A 10856-nucleotide genomic window follows, 5' to 3' on the forward strand; every position below is an offset into this window, starting at 1 on the left:
AAAAGATGGAAATCTACACCCAAAATGGAATTTGCCACATCTGCAATCATGAAAACCCACCGAAAAGGTTTCTTGAGACCGAAATCCAATGTGAATGACCTCTGGCCATATGATTGAATATGAAAATCATTCACGGCTGAAAGAGCACATGACATATTGGGGTGTCTGCGTTCCTCCGTGGTTGGAGGGAGCACTGAAATCTCTGTGCCAGAATCAACAAGAAATTGAACATCTGAGAAAAGGTCTTTAAGGAAAAGACATGCCAATGGGCAGCAGTTGCCTCTACTGTCAGGCCTGGTCATTTCTCTTGAAACTCAGTCCCACGACTAAAGGCCTCAGGCCTGCAGCTATTTACTTCCTACTGAGATTCTCCAACAAATTTGTGTATTGAAAGTGGATGAGTCAAGTTTTGAGGAAAAATGTTTTAACAGTTGAATATATCATCTGAAACCAGACTACCTTAAGTGTTAAGATTAAAATTTCATAATTTATATCCACCTGTGATTCCAAATCCCAATTGTCATTATAGAGGATAGATTGACAAACCATCCTTGTGTTTCCAACAATGGATGGATTGACGTACCTTTGAAAAATAATGCTGTTTGCTCAATAAGTTTTAAAGTTACATGTTGATTGGATGTTCGCACTCACCATTAACTCTCACTTCCAAATGACCTGTGAAGCAAAATCAATCCTGACTGCAATGTGTGCCTGATGTTGACTGACAAACACATCTACTGAATCACACATCTGCCATGCAGCATCTTGGCTCCTAGAAAAATACCCATGGAGAGATGCACAACTGGCAGCCTAAAATCAGATCTGCTTGCACCAAGAGTCCCTTAAATATTTATTTCTTTAAAAGTTTGTTTTTATGAGCAGAATTTTCAAGGAAGACTTGCAGCATCTCTCATTTCCTTACGATGTTCCTCAGCATTTTACAGCTAATGTAGCATGTTTGAAATGAATTGATAATGTGGTAAACGGGGAAAGGCATCATAAACATTGATGTGATAATGGTCAAATAATCATTGCCTAATGAGGTTGATTGAGGTATATATTGCAGAGTATATATTGCCCTTGTCCCTCTTCAAATTTGTGCAGCTGTGACAGTTTTGATCTATTGAGGATTTAATTAAACATTTCATCTCAAAAAAGATAAGCAGACAACACATTACTGTTGAATGTGGCAAAGTGATCTCAGCATTGATTGCCAATCCCACAAATAGCAACCTACTGCAGAACATATTCAAGTTTAATTTCAAATGAGAAGGAGGATTCTTCTGCGAACACCCTGAATACATCATCTTACCTTCATACAGTCATACAAAGTAGCAAGCAAAAAGCAAAATTACAGAGAATGGAGCTAGCTTCAAAGAAAAAGATAAATTAATACACAGCAAGGGCAGAAAGAGATTAAAGGTGAAAGGTTCCAATATTGTCTCATAACACTACATTTAGAATGTAACCTAAATGAAATTCTTTAGCTTTTGTACCGTAAGGAAGACAGAGTCACCACTTTATCAAGAGCCCCTCACAGGAATTAGGCCCCAGCAATGAACAAACTCGCAATCTCTGGTTTACAAGACCAATGCTCTAACTACTGAGCTTTTGGAGCTTCATTAGAGTGTCTATCAGGATCCTAATGGCTGCAGGAAGGAAACTGTCTTTATGTACGTTGTGCCTGATTTCACACTCTTTGAATCTTCTTCCTGATGAGAGGAGGGAGAAAAGAGTGTGTCTGGGATCCGATGAGTCCATTATTAAGTTGGGTGCTTAATCCCAGGAGTTTACTCACAGGAAGTTGAAGCTTATCTCCTGCCCACATTTCAGCACCACTGATATGGACAGACATCCATGATCTATTCCCCCTCCTGAAGTCCATGATCAACTCCTGTCTTACTGATTTCGAGAGAGAGGCTATTATCTTGGCGCCATACCAATAAACTCGCAATCTCCTTGCTCTTTTCCATCTCATCATGAGATATTTGGCCGACAACTGTGGTGTCCAGTGAATTTGAAGTTGAAGCTGGAATGGTATTTGGCTGTGCAGTCATTCATGTAGAGGGTATATAGTAGATAGTTTAGTCCTTGCAGAACGTGAGTATTGAGTTGGATATTGGAAGAGATGCTGCCGTCCATCTTTACTGAATGTTAGACAGGAAGTCAAGGATCCAGATGAAGAGGGGATGCTGAGGTGGGGTATCACAGATGAACATATGGATTAACTCTCCTTTAACTGAAGTTGTTGAGGTTCATTATCTGGGGTTATGGATACCACCATTAGTTAGCTGTAGCTGGGAATACTGGAGTTAATTCTGTCTCTGGGTGGATAGCGTTGACTCTCTGTACCTGCATTGTTTAAGGCTAAATCTCCATCCCAGGTGATGTTCACATTAATACTCTTTGCCTAGAGTTGTTAGGGTTAAATCTCTAGACCTGATGCTGCTGAGCTTACGTGCTGTGCCCTGACTTGTCCTTGTTATTTTGCTATAATTATAAATTCCATTAAAATACAATCCAACCTGTCAAAAGCTCATATTCATCAGTGAATTTTGCTTGAGATCCTTATCCTAAATAAATATCACAACTCACTGAAAAACACAATGACCGAGGCATAATCTGCAAACAAACAGGTTTTTTGAAGGATGCTTCAGTGTGGCTCATAATCATGGTGTCACCTTGGAAACCATGGAATTTGCTCATTTGTAATGAATTGATATTCCATAAAACAGTGAAGTTAAATGACATATGGGTATGTGATGGTTTTCAAAGCAGTATAACAATATGGGCTACATCAAATTACAGGAGAAAGTCAGCTCGTACCATCATGGTAACATTCCTCATCCGGACCCTTAGATTCTGCAGGTGTGCCTGTTGCCTGGTTGACAGTACTGCAGTACTAACTGAGTGGTTCTGTGGTTCTTGAGAAAAGTTGTTGAATGGCACAACCCATAGTATCAGAGGATCATGAGAAGTTTGCAATGCACAAGGAACTCATTCAGTTCAGGAAGAATGGAATACAAGAGTAGGGATGTGATGTTGAAGCTTTACAAAGCATTGGCGAGTCCTCATTTGGTGCATTGTGAGCTCCTATGCTGACATTGGAGAGTGTTCAGAGGAGGTTAACAAGGATAATTCCGGGAATGAAAAGGTTATCACATGAGGACCATTTGACAGCTCTTGGACGACACTCATTAGAATTTAGGGGGATGAGGGAGATCCCACTGAAACATTTTGAATTTTGAAAGGCGTGAACAGAGATCACCATCAAAGATCTAGTCCAGTGGTTCTCAACCCTTTTCTTTCCACTCACACATCCCACTTTAAGTAATCCCTATGCCATTGGTGCTCTGTGATTAGTAAGGGATCACTGAAGGTGGGATGTGAGTAGGAAGGGAAGGTTGAGAATCTCTGCTCGAGACCCAATGGTTACTGAAATATCTTGCTTGAGAAAAATTGTCATTTTCCCATTTCCTTTGGAGTTAGGAAACTGTGCACATAACGAGTCAATTAGGAATGATTTAAACAGTTTTTTTCAAACATTTTCTTTCCACCCACATACCACCTTAAGCAATCCTTTACTAATCACAGAGCACCGATGGCATAGGAAATACTTAAAGTGATATGTGATTGGAAAGGAAAAGTTTGAGAACCACTGGAGTAGATCTTTGATGGTGTGCCCTCCCATCCTTATCCCCCTCCCCTGTTGGCTGTTGTGCCCTCCCTCCCTTATCCCCCCTTGTGATGCGCTATAGAGCAGAAAGCAGACACAAATCATAAAGTCTGTTCAACAGGCTTTATTCCACATAAACTTCCACAGAGCTAGTTGTGAGAATGCTGTGCTGGCTCTGAGACTGACCTCGAGGGGCCAGATCTAGCTTATAGCCTAGAGGGTGATTGGCAGCCAACCGGGTGGGGCTTCTTCCATTCAGGTCGGATGATTGACAGCCAGCCAGGTGTTGCCTTGTCCTCCAGTGATCTTCCTGCAGGTTTCACAGGTTTCCCCCTGCAGTCGGCTAGTGGTATATCACTACATTCACCCGCTTCTTTAAAATTTTCCCGAGGGGGAGGTAACATTCCATGTACTACCAAAGCCCCAAACATTATTTACAAGTTTAGATGGTCCAGTGGCTGCCAGAGTGTCTGCGACCATCGCAGGGTTGGCTCCTGTTCAAAGCTCAGCGAGGGTAAGCGGGGGCTAGTCAGGGGGGGGAGCAGGGGCAGGGGCCGGAGTGGCTGGCATGGTGCAACATGGTGGAGTGGCCGGGGCAGCTGGAGCTAAAGTGTGTGTGAGGCATTGGATGGGTGGGGAGGGTGGGTTCGTCCCCCATGGTTGGAGTGAGTTCGGGATACCTGGGGTGGTCTTGGGTGTCCCACAACTGTCCGGAGTCAGGGGAGTGCGTCAGACCGGCGAGGTCCTGGGATGAAGGATATTGTAGTGCTGTGGTGGGTGCTCCTGCTTGTGCCAGGTCCCTGGTTGAAACGGTATCCTCCCTGCCACTGTTGAACCTAACCTAGACATAGTTATGGTTTGCATGTAGGAGGAGCACCAGCTCGACCAGGGGTTTGGTGTTTTGTGTCTACACAGGAGCATTGGTTCCAGGGACATGAGCCATGCGGGGAGTGATGTTCCCATTGTCAATCTCCTGGGGAACTAAAACAGGCATTCGTGAAGGATCTCATTGGTAGCCATGCACAGGATTGACCTGATGGCATGGAGTGCCTCGGGCAGTGTCTCCTGCCAGTACTCTACAGACCACCCCTTTGACTTAAGGGCCAAGAGGACTGCCTTCCAGATTACCCTGTTTTCGTGCTTCACCTGTCCATTATCTCTCCTTGCTGTCATGAACTGGTGAAAGTTCCTCGCTCATGAAGCTAGATGCCCCGGTCACTGTGGACGAACGCAGGGTAGCTGAACACGGTGAAGATCTGCGTCAGTACCTTGATGACGGTAGCCATGGAGGTATCTGGGCATGGGATGGCGAAAGGGAAGCGGGAGTACTCATCTATGATCGCGAGGAAATAGACATTCTGATTTGAGGAAGGCAGGGGGCCCTTGAAGTCTGTGCTGAGCGCCCGAAGGGCCTAGTGGCCTTTATGACGAGGGCCTGGGGCAGGTGGAAGAAGCGGGGCTTGCATTCCATGCAGATCCAGCACGCCTCAGTTATGGTCCTGACATCCCTGATGGTGTACGGGAGATTTTGGAACTTGATAAAGTGTTATAAGTGGGTGACACCCTGGTGGAAGAGGGACTCGTGCAGTGCCTGCAGCTGGTCATCATGGAGCAACACGCAGGTCCGGGAGAGGGCGTCGGGGGGGGGGGGGGGGGGGGTGTCGTAAAACTTCCTTGGATGGTACTGGATGTCATTGCTGTACATTGCCAGCTCAACTCTCCAGCGCAAGATCTTATTGTTCTTGATCATGACTTTGTGGGTGGTGTTGAACATGAACGCCACTGCACGCTGGTCGGTGAGGAGGGTGAACCTATTGCTAGACAGGTAGTGGCACCAGTGACAGACCACTTCCACGATTGCCTTTTCAATGGCAGAGTGCCCTAGCACAGATCCATGGAGGGTCCTGGAGAAGAAGGCGACGGGCGACCCTCCTGGTTAAGGTTAGAAGCAAGGGCCACATCGGAGGCATCACTCTCCACCTGGAAGGGGGAGTCATCTAAGGTATGCATCATGGCATCTGTGATATCCTGCCTGATGTGCGTGAAGGCTGCCTGTGCCTCAGGTGGGAAAGGAAAATTTGTAGCCTGGGCCAGTTGGCGGACCTTGTCCGAGAAGCGGAGAACCCACTGTGAGAAATAGGAAAAAAGGCCCAGGCACCTGCAGAGGGCCTTGAGCGTGGGGGGAAAGGGCAGCTCCATTAATGGCTGCATCCGTTCAGGATCTGGGCCAATGACACCATGTACCACGATGTACCCCAGGATGGCGAGGCAGGTGGTGCTGAACACGTACTTCTTTTTATTGTAAGTGAGAGTCAGCTCCTCGGCCATCTGGAAAAATTTCTCCAGGTTGGCATCGTGGTCCTGCTTGTCGTGGACGCAGATGGTGCCATTATCCAGGTACGGGAAGGTAACCTTTAGCTTGTGCCAGTTTACCATGCAATCCATCTCCCGCTGGAAGAAGGACCCAAATGGAACTCAGCAGAACTGGTAGAGGAGCCCATCTGCCTTGAAGGTGGTGTAAGGATTGTCCCGTGGGTGGATGGCGAGTTGGTGATAGACTGACTTCAGGTCAATCGTGGAGAAGACCCGGTAGCAGGCCATCTCATTGACCATGTCGGCTATCCTCGGTAAGGGGAAGGTGTCCAGCTGGGGGTACCAGTTGATGGTCTGGCTGTAATCCATGACCATCCTCAGCTTGCTGTCCCCCTTGACCACTAGGATTTGGGCTCTCCATGGGCTATTGCTAGGTTCTATGACACCTTCCACCAGAAGCCATTGCACCTCTGCCCTGATGAAGTCTCTGTCCGTGGCACAATAGCGCCTACTTCTGGTGGTGACCGGATTGCAGTCTGGTGTGAGGTGTGAGAAGAGGGTGGGAGGTGAGATGCGCAGTGTGGAATGGGTGCAGGTTGGCTTGGGCTGATTGGACGGCATGCTGTGGAGCATGAGTGGGGATAGGCGAGGGTGACGGTCTGCAGGTGACATTGTAAGTCTAAGCCCAGGAGGACTGGGGCGCAGTGTGGGCATGACCAGGAGCCTGAACCCAGTGTATGTCTGCTCCACCACACCCCCCCCCTACAGTCAGATCAGCAGATCAGCACCCAAGGGTATTAATAGTTCGGTCCAAGGTGGCGAAAGTGATAGAGATGGTGGTGGGGTGGATTTTGAGTTTTAGGGAGTGGGCCATGCTTGGGGGAATAAATCTCTCAGTGCTGACACTGTCAATTAGGCACTTTGTTACCTGCCCATCGCTTTTCACGTCCATCATGGAGTGTCCGAGGCAATGAGAAATGTCCCTGGTCCGTGTGGTGGCCGCTAGGACTATCTCGGGGTCCGAGTCGTCATTGCCCGATGGCAGATGCAAGTTGTAGCTGGCACCCTCTGCAGGCGTGGGGTGCGTTATGAGAGGTTAGTGCTGGCCGGTAGGCGTGGAGTGTGGTGAGTGGCGATTGGTGGCGTCTGCAGGCGTGGGATGCATCAGATGGCGATCGGCGGTGTTCAGAGGTGTGGGTGCATCAATAAAGCGGCCTGGTCAGCGTCCGTGTTGACCACATCATCATCGTCATCAGTGCTGTTACATTGTAGGTCTGGGAGGGCCCAGGTGGCTGTAGTTCTTGTGCCTGTCCAGCACAAGATGGCAGCACTGCGTGGGGTTGGGTGCAGAGGCCTAGCTGGCCTTCTTCCCTGGCTGCGCTGGTTGCACCGGGGGAAGTGACGTCACGTCGACGGCGAGACGAGGGCTGGTCTATATGCGTGGGGTGCACGTGGCAATCATTGCCAGCGAGGCCAGAAGTAGGCTGCCAAGGCCGGGGAGGCCAGAAGTTGCAGCGGGGGCAATGGCGTCGCCCAGCAATTGCATGTGGCCGGGACCGGGTGGGAGTAGGGGCTCGTTAAAGAGGGTCGGTGAGCTGCCGGCAGGCTTTGAAAGGCGCACTTTAGCGAAATGGCCTTTCTTGCCACATCTTGAGCAGTACTGATTTCTGGCCGTGCAGTTTTGACGTGATCGTTGATCTGACCCACACCAGGACCCACAGTATTTACAAGGGCGTGGGATTCCCTCAGCAGTGATGTTCTTGTCCACTGTCTGGTTTTGGGCCACAGCTGCTCTCTGAGCTAACCACGTGGAGACCTGGGGAAGCCTGGATTCGAAGGCATTGGTGTGCAGGGCTGTTGCCTCCAGGGCTCGGACTACCTCCACTGTTTTGGCCAGGGAGTAGATATTGTCCTCCAGCAGCTTCTGCCTGATGGCTCTCGAGCGTAGACCACGGACACAGGCGTCCTTGATCAATCTTTCGACCTCCTTTTCGTTCACCCTGGGTTCAGCCAGGCACAGTCGGGCTAACTCACGTAGGGCTCCAAGGTAGGACTCAGCCATCTGTCCGGGCAGCTGGGCACAAATACTCAGAAGGTACCTTGCAAAGACCACGTTTGTGGAAGATTTTTAAACTGCCTCAGGATCTTCGTGATGCCACCATCATCACCCTGTACAAAAACAAAGGCGAGAAATCAGACTGCTCAAACTACAGGGGAATCACGTTGCTCTCCATTGCAGGCAAAATCTTCGCTAGGATTCTACTAAATAGAATAATACCTAGTGTCGCCGAGAATATTCTCCCAGAATCACAGTGCGGCTTTCGCGCAAACAGAGGAACTACTGACATGGTCTTTGCCCTCAGACAGCTCCAAGAAAAATGCAGAGAACAAAACAAAGGACTCTACATCACCTTTGTTGACCTCACCAAAGCCTTCGACACCGTGAGCAGGAAAGGGCTTTGGCAAATACTAGAGCGCATCGGATGTCCCCCAAAGTTCCTCAACATGATTATCCAACTGCACGAAAACCAACAAGGTCGGGTCAGATACAGCAATGAGCTCTCTGAACCCTTCTCCATTAACAATGGCGTGAAGCAAGGCTGTGTTCTGGCACCAACCCTCTTTTCAATCTTCTTCAGCATGATGCTGAACCAAGCCATGAAAGACCCCAACAATGAAGACGCTGTTTACATCCGGTACCGCACGGATGGCAGTCTCTTCAATCTGAGGGGCCTGCAAGCTCACACCAAGACACAAGAGAAACTTGTCCGTGAACTACTCTTTGCTTTAGTTGCCCATTCAGAGCCAGCTCTTCAGCGCTTGACGTCCTGCTTTGCGGAAACTGCCAAAATGTTTGGCCTGGAAGTCAGCCTGAAGAAAACTGAGGTTCTCCATCAGCCAGCTCCCCACCATGATTACCAGTCCCCCCACATCTCCATCGGGCACACAAAACTCAAAACGGTCAACCAGTTTACCTATCTCGGCTGCACCATTTCATCAGATGCAAGGATCGACAATGAGATAGACAACAGACTCGCCAAGGCAAATAGCGCCTTTGGAAGACTACACAAAAGAGTCTGGAAAAACAACCAACTGAAAAACCTCACAAAGATAAGCGTATACAGAGCCGTTGTCATACCCACACTCCTGTTCGGCTCCGAATCATGGGTCCTCTACCGGAACCACCTACGGCTCCTAGAACGCTTCCACCAGCGTTGTCTCCGCTCCATCCTCAACATCCATTGGAGCGCTTACATCCCTAACGTCGAAGTACTCGAGATGGCAGAGGTCGACAGCATCGAGTCCACGCTGCTGAAGATCCAGCTGCGCTGGATGGGTCACGTCTCCAGAATGGAGGACCATCGCCTTCCCAAGATCGTGTTATATGGCGAGCTCTCCACTGGCCACCGTGACAGAGGTGCACCAAAGAAAAGGTACAAGGACTGCCTAAAGAAATCTCTTGGTGCCTGCCACATTGACCACTGCCAGTGAGCTGATATCGCCTCAAACCGTGCATCTTGGCGCCTCACAGTTTGGCGGGCAGCAACCTCCTTTGAAGAAGACCGCAGAGCCTACCTCACTGACAAAAGGCAAAGGAGGAAAAACCCAACACCCAACCCCAACCCACCAATTTTCCCCTGCAACCGCTGCAATCGTGTCTGCCTGTCCCGCATCGGACTTGTCAGCCACAAACGAGCCTGCAGCTGACGTGGACTTTTTACCCCCTCCATAAATCTTCGTCCGCGAAGCCAAGCCAAAGAAGAAAGGGTGTTCATTGCTTCAGAGTACTTGGTGCAGTCTTTGAGGGCCTGGAAAGCTCGGGGACACAGCTATGAGCAGAGTAAGACAAGTCTTTTCCTGTCAGAGTCCAGGATGTCATTGGTGTGTGCCTCGATGATTGCTTCGACTGTGTGCTTCGAGATTTCGAAGCGTGCCTGTGCTTCTGGACGGCATGGGTTGACTTTGAGGCTCCCAGGACTCAGGAGCTTCTCCATTACAGCTTCAAATTTTATGTAGAATAAATTGTGATGCCCTATTGAGCAGAAAGCAGACACAAAACATAAAGTCTGTTCAACAGACTTTATTCTACATAAACTTCCACACAGCTGGCTGTGAGAATGCTGTGCTGGCTCTGAGACTGACCTCAAGGGGCCGGATCTAGCTTATATCCCGGAGGGTGATTGGCAGCCCACCAGGTGAAGTTTGGTCCATTCTGGTCAGCTGATTGACAGCCGGCCAGGTATTGCCTTGTCCTCCAGTGCTTTTCTGCAGGTACACAGGTTTCCCCCTACAGTAGGCTAGTGGTGTATCACCATATCCCTTCCCTTGTTTGCTGGTGTGCCCTCCCTCCCTTATTCCCCTCCCCTTGTTTGGTGGTGTGCTCTCCCTCCCTTATTCCCCCTCCCCCATTTTCTGGTGTGCCCTCCCTCCCTTATCTGCATATTATCTCCTCCATGTGGGACTGTGCTCCTCTCCTTGCCCCTCAACCCCTACCATTTTGTTTGGGTGCCTGACTATATTTTGCTCTTAGCTTGATGAATATTGGTTATGTATCTTTATCTTTGCTATATGAAATACACTGCATGACCTGCTGAGTTTCTCCAGCTTGGTGTTTTTATTTCAATCATAGTGTCTGTAAATTTTTAATTTTACTTTGGATGTACAAGATTGTTTCTCATGGTGGAAGAGTCGAGGACAAGAGAGCACAACTTCAGGATTGAAGGTGCAGAGGAATTTCTTTAGCCAGAGAATGGTAAATATGTGGAATTTGTTGCCACAGGCAATTGTTGAGGCCAGTTCATTGGGTGCATTTAAGGTAGAGATTGATAGGTTATCCCTTAAATAGGACCTCACCATGCACCATCAG

Source organism: Narcine bancroftii, chromosome 3 (genome assembly GCF_036971445.1).
Source record: "Narcine bancroftii isolate sNarBan1 chromosome 3, sNarBan1.hap1, whole genome shotgun sequence".
Classification (NCBI taxonomy): domain Eukaryota; kingdom Metazoa; phylum Chordata; class Chondrichthyes; order Torpediniformes; family Narcinidae; genus Narcine; species Narcine bancroftii.